Raw genomic sequence first — 15,018 nt, 5'->3', positions numbered from 1 at the left:
AACAGTAAGGGGAAGCCCATTTTTCGTAGTGTTTCCCACAGAAAAGGCCATTCAACCGTATCAAAGGCCTTTTTGACATCCAAGGAGGCCACCACCCGGGCTCCCACATTTAAATGTTGGGCATGAATATTAGTAAAAATCCTCCTGAGGTTAATATCTGTAGATCTACGGGGCATAAAACCTGTCTGATTAGAGTCTATCACCGAGGGAAGCATGGGATAAAGTCTACGGGCCAGGAGCTTGGTCAATATTTTAAAGTCAGAATTTAATAAGGCTATGGGCCTATAGGAAGCACAAGAGGTGGGGTCCTTAGGGGCCTTGTGAATCAATGTTAGGTATGCATGATACATTGAGGCGGGTAATGCGCCAGCAGTCAGACAGGTGGTATAGAGCTGAGCTAGGAGGGGCGCCAGGAGATCTTCGTGAGTTTTGTAGAAGGCCATCGGAAGCCCATCAGGCCCCGGAGCCTTACCCGGGGGAAAAGATCTAATGGCTCCCAGGACCTCCAGGGCTGTAAAAGGTTGGACCAGAGTTTCCCTCTCCAAGTCAGAAACCATCCGAGTGCCAACTGGGTGTGGAGTGACTCGGGTTGAAAGTCAGTGGGGAGGCCTGAGGAATACAACTTTTCATATAAAGCGCTGAATGTCCGTAGTATATCCGAGGGGAAATTCACGGTGTCTCTGTCTGGAGTCTGTAGGGCAGACACCAGAATGAGGGGCTGGTCATGCTGAGCCATCATCGCCAGCAGACGGCCATTTCTATCTCCCTGTTCAAAGACCCGCTGTTTCCCCTTATACATGTCAAGTCATGCAATTTCCGTCAGGTGCAACTGCAAGTCTCTCTGAGCTGCCATTAGTATGTCAAAATTGGTAGGGTTTGGCTCCATAGTGTATGTGTCGTTGCAATTATCAATAGCTTGTTGCAGTGAGAGAGTCATACTCGTCTTTTTTTTTATGTCAGCAATACAGGAAATGTATTGTCCCCTGGTATATGCCTTGAAAGCATCCCAAACATTTGCAGGGGAGGAGGACCCCACATTCTTTTCCCAATTTTCTGCTAGCTGGTCCGGCAGTTTGTCAGAAAGGTCAGGATGAGAGATCCATTGTGTACCCAACCACCAAAGTGCCACATTACGGGAGGCAGGGGAGCGGAGCACCACCGACAGTGAGCTATGATCAGACAATCCACTGGGGAGATAGGACGCCTCCAACACGTCCGCTAACAGTGCGGGGTTGGAGAAAGCCAAATCTATCCGGGATGCTGTCTTGTAAGAAGCTGAAAAACAGGAGTAAGCCCTTTTTTCAGGGTGTCTCCACCTCCAGACCTCCACCAGACCAACCGCCTGAGCCCACACGGAGAGTTCCATACACTGCTTCTTTGCCGATGTAGGCCTGTCCAGTTCCGGAGATAGGGTGGCATTGAAGTCTCCTATCACCAGTACCCGCCCAGGACAAAAGGGTGAGATCCTGTCTAAAACATCGTACAGTAATGTGGGTGAAAAAGGATGGGGAATATAGAGATTTATAATAATGTACGTTTGAGACCATAGAGTAAACACTAGTATCACAAATTTCCCCAGGGGGTCTGTGCGGACCTCTTCAATAACACAAGGGAAATTCCTATGAATAAGGATCGATACCCCCCTGGCGTAAGTGGAGTAGGTGGCATGCAATCCCCGTTGTATCCAGGGTTTCTTAAGAGTTAGGACCTTGTTGCCCAAAAGGTGAGTTTCCTGTAGGAGAATAAGCTGGGGGGAGTGAATTTTCAAATATTGGAGGAGAAGAGCTCTCTTAAATTTAGAGTTAAGGCCTCTAACATTCCAGGAGAGGATGGTAAACGATTCCGAGACCTGGTTAGCCATATGGCATAGAGAGAAAGGGGGAGCAGGAGTATTGAAGGGGGCATTCCCAGGAACACCCTGTAAGCAGCAAGATCACTATTGCATTGCAAGTAATACTGTCAGCACTGAGACATAATACAAAACATAAACAGACATAAACATATGCATAAAGAACTGTGGAGACCCAAACAGGTTACAAACTTCCCAGGCACGGAGTGCCTTTCCTACTATGTCCCATCGCTCCCCCTAAAGAAAAACGGAGGGGGGGGGTCCGGGAATAGTTTGTCCCCAAACAAAAAAAGTTAAACCAAATAGGTGTAAGCGCCCCCGACTGGGGCCTTACACCGTCAGTGTTCGCCCCTCGCACCACTGGTCAAAGTCATATGGTCAGGGAGCAAGACAAAAATAGGTGACGTTGGCCACTGACCAGAAAGGGAGGGGAAAAAAGAAAAAATAGAAAAATATTAAAATGAACAGGCAAGGGGAAGGTAAGAAAAAACCCAAGGGGGTGGGGGGGCGTCAATCACTCCGCGGTGGCAGTGCTTGCTTGTAGTAGTGTGAGTCTCTCGTAGCCTGCTAAGTGGGCCCGCTCCTGCAAAAGTGCCCAACAGACCATCAATGGTTGCACAGCCGTGTGCACAGAAAGAAAACGAAGACACGGAGGTGTAAGTGCCGGAGCAGTCACTTATTATGCGGCAGCACTCGGTTCCCCAGTGGCCAGGCAGGATAAGAGGTGGGAGTCAGCAGGCACAGCAGACACCTGGCAAGGATCCAGTGGGCATGAATCAGAGTAAGGAGCAAGGTGCCAGGCAATGTAGAGGTGCAGGTGATATCCGTAGTCGGGTGTAGCTCATCTACGACCATCCAGCCAGGACATGGCTGCTTCCGGGTCCATGAAGAAGTGTGCGCGATCATCAGCAATCACCCGGAGTTTGCTGGGATACAGCAGGCTGAATTTGAGGCCCTCATCTCTCAGGCGCTTCCTGACCTCAGTAAAGGAGCGTCGACGATGTTGCACCTCTGGGGAGTAGTCTGGAAAAAGCATAATCTTGGCTCCATTGAAAAGTAGATCCCGCTTTTCTCTAGCTGCCATCAAAACCCTGTCCCGGTCTCTGTAGTTTAGCAGCCGAAGCAGAAAAGCCCGCAGTGGGGCCCCCGGGACTGGGGGAGTTGGAGGGAGTCTATGTGCTCTTTTAACTACAAAGGTAGGAGGCATGTCAGGTAGTTCCAGGAGCGTTTTTAGGAAGGCCTCAGTAAATTCAGCAGACCGCGCGCCCTCCGCTTTCTCGGAGAGGCCTATGACACGGATATTGTTCCTTCTGAGCCTATTTTCTGTATCTATGGACTTCTCCTGCAAGGCTTTAACTTGTAACTGTAATGCACGGAGATTTCAGGAGTCATATCTGGTGGTGTCCTCTAGCTGTGATATGCGGCCTTCAGCCTCTGTGAACCGGGCTCTAAATTTGTCCATGTCATGCCTGATCAGGCTGATATTGGCCACTAGGTGATCAATCTTCACCATCACCGAATCCCTGCCCACCTTGATTGCTGCCAGGAGCTCGGCGTGGGAATCAGCCTGGGAATCAGCCTGGGATGGAGGAGGATCAGCGGCGGCCTGGGAGCCGGACATCGTGGCAGCAGGGGGCCTCGTGGGGAAGATGGCCGCCGCGGACCGGGCCTCACCTGCTGTGGACGAACGGAGCCTTCCCGGGGGCTGTGGAGAGGGCCGCGGGGTACCGGAGGTTTTCTTCCGCCCCAGGGTGTCAGGGGGAGAGGCTGTGCAATGAAAGAAACGGCACTGGAAGTATGCAGGATGAGCGTTGGAGCGGAGCTCAGCAGTCGCACGTCTTCTCCCTTTCACATCCCGGCCATGCCCCCCACCCATCTCTTTCTTACTGGTTTTTGCACTTTGCCTTTTTTTCCATTCCTGGACTCCTGGGATTTCCCTCTTTAGTTGTTAAATATCTCTGTATTGAGCTTGCGTTTGTGCTTGTATTTAAACGCTCCTGTGGGGTTTTAGGTTCTGCCGCTTTTTGTGAGCGACCTCATATGTTGTTCTCTGTCTCCTTCCCCCACCGGTGGGCGTAATCCAACTACCCAACAATCCACTTCACACCCCTTCCCCCTTCCTTAGCTTTCCACAGGACAATTCAGAAAAATAATATATATTTTTTTTTCATACATATTACCAAAATTAATTTGCTATATTAGACAGTTTCTGGGGCACCGACTTAGGTAGAACCTTTTACTCAACAGAGGGGGAGAACCCACCCTTTACCCCATTACCCTTATCTTTATAGCAGGAAAATTTCCTTCCCAAGCCAAAGTTCTCCTTGCCTCAAAAAAGGGTTAACAGTTTGGCACTTTTATAACAGAGTCCCTTTAACAGAGCAAGATTCCCTCCCGTTCTGTAATTCACAATAAATGTGCCTCTTTTATCATATATATCGTATTACTTGTGGGGAGTAGAGAAGGTTTCCTTTTCCGTTGTTTCAAATAGAAAGAATTAATTCACTAATTTTCATCAGCACAGGCACCAATACTGTCAGCAACTCCATATCTATTCTCCCCCTTTTTTTTTTGCACAATTATCGCTTCAGGCAGAGGGAATTTAATAGCAAGATCTCGTTAATTGCTCCAGTTCACTCATATCCACAAAACAGATCAGAGAGATATGTCAAAAAAAATAAAAAAATAAAGATTTTACCTGATAGGTAAGGGGAGGTGAGGAGAGAGAGGAGAGCTTTTTCCTCCATATCTATCCTCCCATTTGAGAGAAAAAAAAAAGGCAGTCTCTTACACTTAACCCAGCGCTGACGCTCACCTGGACCCTGCCTTTTGGTAAGGTGTCTCAGCTGAACCCCTCTGTGCCTTCCAGAATCTCCGCTCTGAATATCAGGATATGTACACTGAGGTCCCCCAGGGAGCACAACACAAGACTCACACAGTGCTGGAGGGGCGCGGGGAGAGGGGGGGGGGTCACGGTCTCCTAATGCAGGCATCCATTCACACAGGCTGACAGCTTCTCTCACCGGCACTGCTGACCTCCCTTGCCCGCCTGGATCCGACCATCCGTCCTTTTCCGTTCTCCACTCTTTCCAGCTATAGGGGGGTGGGTTCATGGGCACCAGAGCCGCCATCTGCAGTGCATCCATACATACATTTTTAAACAAGGTACAGCACACAGTCAAACGTCACAATCCGGACAATGGAACTTGCTTTCTTTTCAGACATTCTTTCCATTGCCATCTCTTTGAATATCAAACCACGCACATCTTGGTAGGTGCTTCCTTTTTAGTAGTTGGCGGTATGTAGTCCATAAAGTGACGACCCTGTTGGGTTGGCAACGTCAACAGCACGTTGTCCAGGTCTGTTCACAGCTACTGATGGCATCTAGTGTTTGACAAAAATCTGCTCAGCCACCTTCCAGATTAAATCAGAATGAACAAGAGGCTTGTCACTCTTTGCTCTCTACAGGATGTATGCATTCCAAAGGCATTGTTCCAGAAGATGCCTGGAAATCTTTTTAAAATATATATTTTTTTTGTTGCTGTTTGCGCATAGCCAGATAAAACGTCATTGCCTGATCGGCTCTGTTGACACCTCCCATAGTGTTATTATAGTCTATCACGACTTGCGGCATCAGCACATCTTTCCCACCTTTTGTGTGGACCATGGCAGTGGAGATATTGTGCACAGTACTCATGAGACACACGTCCTTCTTGTCTCGCCATCACATTACTATCATCTTACCCTTCTGCCAGCCAACCATTTCTCCAGTTTTTAGTTTTTTTTTTTCTTGCCAAACATAGATGGCATGTCACGTCGGTTAGGCCTAACGGTACCATACACATCAGTCTTGTTTTGTAGCAAAACCTCAAACATTTCCTGAGACATGTAGAAATTGTCCATGGTCACACAATATCCCTGTTTCAGCAATGGCTCCAGCAGTGTACGGACAGATGATGTGGCCATCCCATAGCCGCTGTACCTGGGGTTGTACCCAGTGGATGACTCACAGAGCATGTAGGATTTGATGCCAAACCACACTCTTTTGGATGCAATAAACTGTATCCAGCTTAGGTGTCCCTTGTAGGCCATCAAACTTTCATCCACGCTGACGTCCCTTTCTGGCACATAGGTCTGCTGGAAATTGGTCCCAATAATTTGGCATACCTCCCAGATTTTTTTTAGTTTGGGTGCAGGATGCGTGGCCTCAAACTCTTCATTGTTCGCAAAGTGGAAATACTTCATGATGAGCGAAAAAAGGTATTCTGACATCACGGTGCCAAAAAGACGGAGTGGCCAGTAACTTATTGGTGGTCCAGTACTTTTTTGCACATTTTTTGGTATAATTTTTGCACTATTGCACTTTATATACATAAAGAATTGGTTTTGCACTATTTTTGAACTGTACTGGTGTATGGACAATTTTTTTGCACTTTTTTGTATAATTTTGTGCACTATTGCACTTTATATACATAAGGAATTGGTTTTGCACTATTTTTGAACTGTACCGGCGTATGGACAATTTTCTGAAGGAATGTTGCCCTGTACATATACATATATATTGTGGATTAATCTAATGATATAGGAGGATCTCTATTGTAAATGTGTGGTAACATCTGTTTTCCTTATATTTCCTGATTTACTCTCTATGTTATATTCACTTATTATAATATCCTGACATTTTGTAACAGTTTATACTTAATATCATGTGGCAGTATGCCTATGTAGGATAGTGTGTGTAATTTTAGCTGAATTACTGTGCATAAACTATCTGGTACGAAATAGTTTAGTTCTGGTACATACTGTACACCATTTATTATCTATATTAGGCATATTAGGCGTATTGGCACAACATACCCATCCCCTGGCAATTCATAAAAAAAGGGGGGTATGTGGCGTATGCCTCCTGTTTCTTGTATTTTTGTTAACTCTGAGATATTATTTTTAAGGGTGCTGTTCGTTTTCTCCTCCTACCTAGTGGACTTCTCCCCCTGTTGGTTGAGAGGGTCTTGGAGGAATAGTTGCTTCCAGTGATCCTTCTGTCATTGATACAAATTCATAGAATTTGAGGTAGTGCCTTGGACCCTATCCTTTTTATATAACTTGTACATCATCAGCCCTTTTCGGGAGCTGTAGATCTTTAGGGCGGCAGCAACCGGTATTAAAAACCTAAGCGCAGCCATCTATCATATATACACTTTTTAAATTTCCCACCCAGTTCCGCTCCCAATGTGCCGCTGCTGCTCGCAGGGAATAAAGCCAGGAAGTCAGATACCGGTGATGTCATAGGCGATCACAGCGGAGGACAGTGGAGGACGTTGCTGGATCGCCAGGAGAAGATAAGGGGCTCCGCTGGCAGCTTTGCCATCTTACCCCGAGACTAGGGGTTAACGCTCCTGGCATAGAAAATCAACCCCTGAGTCACGCTCGGGAATACCGCCAAGGAGGTTAAGGATTACAGCGACAAAAGTTTGAAGAAGAGGTTCATTCGTCCATCCACCTCTCAGGCTGGGGCAGGGCATTTTGTTTTGTGGAGAAAAAGGATAATTCTCTTCAACCCTGTGTCAACTTCTGTGAGCTCAATAAGGTCATAGTCAAGAACCGGTACCCCCTACCCCTGATACCAGAGCTGTTCCAAAGGCTTAGGTCCGTAATGGTCTTCACAAAGCTGGATCTCCAAGGAGCATACAACCTGGTCCACATACAAGCCAAGGATAAATGGAAGATGGCATTCCGTACTCAATTTTGAATACCTAGTGATGCCCATGTCCTGTTCAATGCCCCTGCTACATTCCAGAATTTTGCCAATTAAATTTTTCAAGATTTTTTGGACCATTTTGTTATCGTCTACCTGGACAATATTCGGATTTTTTTTTTCCCCTTCATTAGAGATTTACCATGGGCATGTGAAAAGGGTGCGTACCAGACAGCATGGTTTTTATGCCAAATCAGAAATGTGCGAATTTGAGCGTTAGAGCATCCAGTTCCTGGGATTTATAATCTCTATGGAGGGCATAAAGATGGATCCCTCAAAAAATGAATGCCATTCATTCTGGCTCCCACAGATAAAAAAAGGAATACAACGCTTCATAGTATTCGTAATCGGAAAGTTCATCACGGAATTCTCAGCCATCGTTTCTCCCATCACACAACTGACCAACCATTGAAACCATTACTGTACTCCTAAAGCCCAGTCTGTTTTTGAGAGCCTCAAAGAGCTGTTTACTTCTGCATCTATTCTAAGGCATCCTGACCCAGGTCTACCATACATATTGGAGGTTGATGCATCAGAATCAGCAGTAGAGGCAGTGCTCTCTCAACCTCAGGGGGCCAAATCCGTTCTACACCCAGTTGCATTATTTTCTTGTAAACTTTCTCCGGCAAAGAGGAATTAGGAAGTGGTGGACCGTGAACTTCTGGCAATTAAGGCTGCACTAGAAGAGTGGAGAAATGTCCTTGAAGGGGCAGCTAATCGAATACCAATTTTCACCAATCATAAGAACCTCAAATACTTGGACAGCAAAACATTTGAGGCCATGTCAAGCCAGGTTGGCATTGTTCTTTTCAAGGTTTACTTTCCACATAACGTACATGCTGGGGTCAAAGAATATTAAACCTGATGCTCTTTCCCACATGTTTGGCGAGGCTGAGTAACACAGGCTCCCTGAAACCATTCTGTCCTGCTGCAAGATTATCTAATATCCCGAATCAAAAAAGCCTCTGTGGGAATTTTCTTGCCCCCCGGGACATATTTACAAATAAATGATGGACTATTATGGAACCAAGATAAGATTTTGTACCAGAAGAAGTACGTGTTTCTGTTCTGAACTTGTGCCACAATAATGCGTTAGCAGGACACTTTGACTCTAGTAAGACAAGCTGTCCAAAATGGCATTTGTTACCAATGAAAGGCACGCCATCTGCTCTGGAAACAGCACAGAAATAGTAAGGCTCCATGGGATCCCAGCTAACATTGTGTCTGACCGAAGCGTGCAATGCAGCTCGAGATTTTGGAAATCCCTTTCAGAAACGCTGGAGATCGAGTTGTCCTTCTCCTCAGCCTATCACCCTCATACTAGTGGTCAAACGGAAAGAACCAACCAGATCCTGGAGGAATACTTATGTTGCTTTTCTCCCTTCTCTCAGAATGACTTGGTATCATTACTTCCACTAGCTGAGTTTGCATACAATCACAAGCACCCTGTCACTGAACAATCTCCATTCTTTGCCAATTGCAACTTTTATCCATCATTTCTACCCAATACAATTCCTGAATGCTCCATTTCAACTATGATAGAAATAGTAACTTTCCTGCAATTTAACAAACTGTTACAGGAAGCAATAACCAAAGCACAGGATTACAATAAATTTACTGTCTGCATTGACCCCGGCTTGTCCATTGACCACGCTCCTCTTTCTGCATCTGTACCCGATCTGATCATTGTGTGTATAACCCGGCTTGTCTGACTTTGCTTATGCTCCAGACCCTTGGCGCTACCAAGTTGCCAGCACCTACTCATATCCCACTGACTGGGACCTGCTCTTCGGCTCACTATGCTCAAGTACCAGCCTGTTCCTGCCCTAGAGACCTCCACTGCCATACTACTCATCTAGCCGCTGACCAACTTGCATGTCTACCGGCACTTGTGCTACTCTGCACTCCTGCGCCAACTGTATACTCTACCAGGCGCCCTGAGTCACAGGTGTAAGAGGCCTTCCTCTGTATAAACCAGGCTCTACCCACTAGGTATTTGACAATGCAGAGCTTGTAGCCTGGTTACATTGCTGTGGGTGGGAGAGTTATCAATTATGCCCCTATAGTCAGAGTCTGGCTCCCTTTAGAACCCTGGGACTCCACCCCTTGACGCATGTGCGGTGATTGGTCACATGGGTTTTGGTACATCCTGCCAGTGAGGGTGTACCTATCGAGGCGTGCACCACTGTTGGAGGTATGATCTCACTGGGTAACTGTTGATCAGACATGTACCACTGACCCCCATGACAGGTGGCCCCAATGGCAGCCGATTTAGGAAGGTGACCAAGGAAAGAGTTTAAAGTGATTGTAAAGTCTTGTTTTTTTTCTATAAAAAAAACAAAAAACAAACATGTTATACTTAAAGCGGAGGTCCACCCTAAAGTGGACCTTCCGCTCATCGGAACCCTCCCCCCCTCCGGCGCCACAATTGGCACCTTTCAGGGGGGAGGGGGGTGCAGATACCTGTACAGTACAGGTATGCTGCACCCACTTCCGGGATTACGCCCCTTTCCGCAAGTGCCCGCCCCTTTCCGCAAGTGCCCCGCTGCCTGCTGGGAAACACACAGATCCCAGAGGCAGCGGGGACCGTCCTTATTGCGCAGCGCGGCTCGCGCATGCGCAGTAGGGAACCGGGAAATGAAGCCGAAAGGCTCCATTTCCTGATTCCCATACCCAAGATGGCGGCGGCAGCACCTGACAGACGATCTAGAAATCGGCTTCGGGTGCCGACATTGCGGGCACGCTGGACAGGTAAGTGTCACTATTTTAAAAGTCAGCAGCTGCAGTATTTGTAGCTGCTGGCTTTAAAAAAAAAAAAAAAAAAACGCGGAGTCCCGGCGGACTCCCGCTTTAACTGCTCTGTTGTAGTGGTTTTGCACAGAGCAGCCCCGATCGTCCTCTTTTTCGGTGCCTCTTCTGTGCTCCTGGCCCCTCCCTCCTGTTGGGTGGCCCTACACAAGCAGCTTGCTATGGGGCACCCGACCTGAGCTGCAGCTCTGTGTGCCCAGACATGAAGCTGTGGCTCAGCCCCACCTCCTCTTTCTCCTGATTGGCTAACAGCAGTGGGAGCCAATGGCGCTGCTGTGTCTCATTCAATGAGGAGGGAGAGTCCCGGATGGCTGAGACACTAGTGGACATGGCTGGACAGAGATGGGGCTCAGGAAAGTATTAGGGGGACTGCTGCACACAGAAGGCTTTTTATCTTAATGCAAAGAATGCATTAAGATAAAAAAAAAACCTTTTGATTTTACAACCCCTTAAACTGTTGATAGTCATCGTAGGCCAAATCTCCATACTGGGAAAAAAGTCTTGCTAGAAATCTATAGATGATACGTACTCCATTTGCTTACGTTTAAACTTTGTCACTCTGGCTGCAAGTTCTTTTCGTCCACACTGTTGCCATGGTGTACAGACTGGTTTATTTTATTCTATTACTGTTATATGTTTTTGTTTAGGTCAAAAGCCCTCTCGACACTAAGTGGATACATGTAAAAACATTTTTAAACACGCCATCAGGCATCAGGTAAAGGAATGCAATTTTTGTAACTTTTTCCTAGTGTATCCTATGTGCATTCTATGCCAGATAAAACATTACTAAAATGGAGAGCCTGTTGCATGGATAGTTGGATTTACAGCTTTGAAGATTTTTTTTATTGTGAAGCCAACAAAATAACGGAAAAAGTCAATGTGCATAACTATTTACCCCCCTAAAGTCAATACTTTGTAGAGCCACCTTTTGTGGGTATCACAGCTCCAAGTCGCTTTGGATAAGTCTCTCAACTTGCCACATCTTACCACTGGGATTTTTTCCCATTCCTCCTTGCAAAACTGCTTCAGCTCCTTCAAGTTGCATGGTTTGCGCTTGTGAACAGCAATCTTTAAATCTGACCACAGATTTTCTATTGGATTGAGGTCTGGGCTTTGATTAGGCCATTCCAACACATTTACAAGTTTCCCCTTTGTCAGGGCTGGCTTAGCCCTTCCTCCTCTGGGCTAGCCGCTCAGCTGTCGGCTAATTGCCAGCTCTCTTCTCTCTCCACAGTTACCAGCCGTTCCAGATGATGCTCGTCTGACCTGCCTATTTAAAGTCTTCCAGCTCATTTCTCCATTGCCTTCACGTTTGGTCACATCACAGGGAACTATTTAATGCTGTTTGTTTCTAGATTGGCTTACTGACATCCCTCATGGCTTCTTATTTGGCTTGAAGTTGCTCTCCTTGGATCCCTGACTTCTGGACTGGTTGATTACCCGATCTGGTTTATGAACTTTGGACTGGCTGACTACCCGATCTGGCTACTGGACTCTGGCTATGCTTGACTACGCTTTTTTCTCTTTACCTTTTTATTTTTGTTATTAATAAACAAGTGTGATTTGATTGTACTTCTGTCTCTGCTTCATGGTTCATGACAGTACGCAAAGGCCATGAATTCAGAAGATACAGTCAATCCACTTGTTAGAAATATTTTTTCCGGATTGGATGAGCAAGATCACAGCATGGATCAGTTTGCCTTGGTGTTACAAACGCTCCTGAATTGCACGGCTCAACTGGAATCCCCCGCAGTGACTGCTCCGGTACAACTTGAGTCGCAGGCCGTCCCTGCTGCTGCGCCAGTCACTGTGCAGGCACCCGCCTCGAGTATTACCTCTATAGGAGGTATGTCTGGTTCTGCTCTGCTTCCCCAGCGATTTGGGGGCGATCCAGTTCAATGCAGAGGGTTTCTCAATCAGGTTGAGATTTACTTTGAAATGCTGTCCCAGGCATTTCCCATGGACAGAAGCAAAGTAGGTTTCGTGATATCTTTGCTTTCTGAGAGAGCCTTGACCTGGGCTAACCCTCTATGGGAGAAGCAAAAACCTGTTGTCTTGAGTTACCCTCAGTTTTTGGCCTCCTTTAAAAGGGTTTTTGATGTCCCCGCACGCTCCGCTTCTGCTGCCAAGTGCCTCATGTCCATCAAACAGAGTACGAGAAATGTTCCGTACTCTGGCAGCAGAGGTTGCTTGGAACAATGAGGCCCTTGTGGATTTTTCTCATGGTCTCCATCAAGGATGAGATAGCAGCCCGAGATATACCTACTGAGCTGGAGAGCTTGATCTTGTTTGCCATCCTCATTGACTCCAGACTCAGACTTCCTCTTAAGGAGCGCTTGCGGAAGCCTCCTGTACATTTGCCTCCGAGCTTTGTAGTCCCACCCATGCCTCCCTCACCTCCCATGCCTCCTGGTACAGAGTTGGTCAGTGAAGATGAACCCATGCACCTGGGCTTCACGTGTCTCTCTGCGGATGAGAGAGCCTTTAGGACGAGGGAGAGATTGTGCCTTCATTGTGGCCAGGCAGGTCACTTTTTGAAATCTTGTCCTACCCGTCCAGGGAACGCCCGTACCTTGAGGTCCTGTCATGGACAGACCCTAGGTGGCGTTGTTTCATCCCCAGTTATCTAGAAGGATAAGCCCCTGGTTTTGGTCACCCTTTCTTGGGCTGAGTTGTCCATCGAGATACAGGCTCTAATCGACTCTGGGGCTGTAGGCCTGTTCATTGATACTGCATTTGTTTCGCAGCACTCGATTCCGCTGCAGCTGCGTGACACTTCACTTGCCATTGAGGCTCTTGAAGGGAGACCTTTACAGCCTGCCCATGTGACTCATGAGACGGTTCCGTTGTCCATGGCCATAGGTGCTCTTCACTATGAGATAATCCAATTCCAAGTTATTTCCTCACCCAGATTTCCGCTGGTTATTGGTTATCCTTGGTTACAGAGGCACAACCCCTCTTTTGATTGGCTCCGTGCTGAGGTTCTCTCCTGGTCACCACAATGCAGTGAGACATGCTTCCTGAAGGTATCCAAGGTCCTGTCACCGCTTCACTCCCCTCCCTGCCGGAGGAGTACAGTGGTTTTGGCGATGTCTTTGATAAAGGTCAAGCCGGTAGTTTGCCTCCACACCGGCCTTATGATTTCGCAATTGACCTTCAACCTGGTGCCATACCTCCTCGTGGCCGGGTTTACCCTTTGTCGGTCTTGGAGGATAAGGCCATGGAGGAGTATGTTGGTGACGCACTTTCTCGAGGTTTCATCTACAAATCCCCGTCTCCTGCTGGTGCTGGTTTCTTCTTTGTGAAAAAGAAGAGCGGTGAACTGAGACCTTGTATAGATCATAGGGGTCTCAATCATGTCACGATTAAGAATGCCTACCCGATTCCATTGATTACTGAGTTATTTGACCGCCTCAAGGGAGCAACGGTTTTCACGAAGCTTGACCTGAGAGGAGCATACAATCTTGTGCGCTTTAAGGAGGACGACGAGTGGAAGACTGCGTTTAATACCAGAACAGGCCATTATAAATACCTGGTAATGCCTTTTGGCCTTTGTAACGCCACAGCAGTTTTCCAGGAATTTATTAATGATGTCCTCTGAGATTTGTTGCAGTTGTGTGTGGTGGTTTATCTCGATGATATCCTCATATTTTCCAAGTCCCTGGAGAGCCACCACACAGATGTCTGTCGTGTACTTCAGAAACTGAGAGAGAACAATCTCTATTGTAAACTGGAGAAGTGCCGGTTCCATCGTGAACACGTTACATTCCTGGGCTATGTAATTTCCACTGCTGGGTTTTCAATGGACCCAGAGAAACTTTCGGCAGTCCTACAGTGGCCTCGACCCATGGGTTTAAGTCCTCTGCAGCGTTTCCTGGGCTTTGCCAACTACTATTGGAAGTTTATTCGTAACTTCTCGTCTCTGGTCAAGCCTCTGACTGATATGACCAGAAAGGACGGTAACCCACAGAGTTGGTCTCCAGAGTCCATTAAGGCCTTTGAGACTCTCAAGGCTGCCTTTGTTTCTGCTGCTGTGTTGGCACATCCTGATCCTACGTTGCCTTTTATCTTAGAAGTTGATTGTCATGGTCATTCCGGTAATCCAGTGGCATATGGGAGACCTGCCCGCAGAATCGGTATTCATGGGCGCGCGTCAGCGCGAACAGACACACGCGGGTGCGCGTTGGTACGAACGGGCGCACGCGGGTGCGCGATGGTACGAACGGGCGTATGCGGGTGCGCGATGGTGCGAACGGATGCACGCGGGTGCGCGGGGTCGTGAATGGGCGCACGGTTACACGCGGGGGTGCGCAGACATGCCGTGAGACTGTTTTTGGCGCCCAAAGGGCTACTTAAGGAACCTGTCACTGTGCCTCCTTGCTGTCCAGTCTACAGCGTGTCCGGTGTTCCTGCTCTTGCTAACCTGTTTACCTTGATCCCTGTTTACCCGGCCTGTTCCTGACGACGTCTGTTTGCTGCCAGCTTCGACCTTTGGCCTGTCTGACTACGCTTTTGCCTCTCTCTTGGAACTGTTTGCTGCCCGCCTGTTACCGACCCGGCTTGTACCTTGACTATCCCTGGCTATCTGCTGTTCCTGCTTGACTGC

The 15,018-nt window shown here is 47.5% G+C and overlaps 1 protein-coding gene across 5 annotated transcripts in view; it reads right to left on the bottom strand.

Annotated features, from left to right (window-relative positions):
- The window catches only part of ARID4B (AT-rich interaction domain 4B), a 2,504,499-nt gene that overhangs the window by 1,213,121 nt on the left and 1,276,360 nt on the right, over nt 1-15,018 (bottom strand). The window lies entirely within an intron of this gene.

This window comes from Lithobates pipiens, unplaced genomic scaffold (genome assembly GCF_037356315.1).
Source record: "Lithobates pipiens isolate NorthernLeopardFrog02 unplaced genomic scaffold, aLitPip1_a1.2 Scaffold_18, whole genome shotgun sequence".
NCBI lineage: Eukaryota > Metazoa > Chordata > Amphibia > Anura > Ranidae > Lithobates > Lithobates pipiens.
This window is presented reverse-complemented; position numbering and strand designations above follow the sequence as displayed.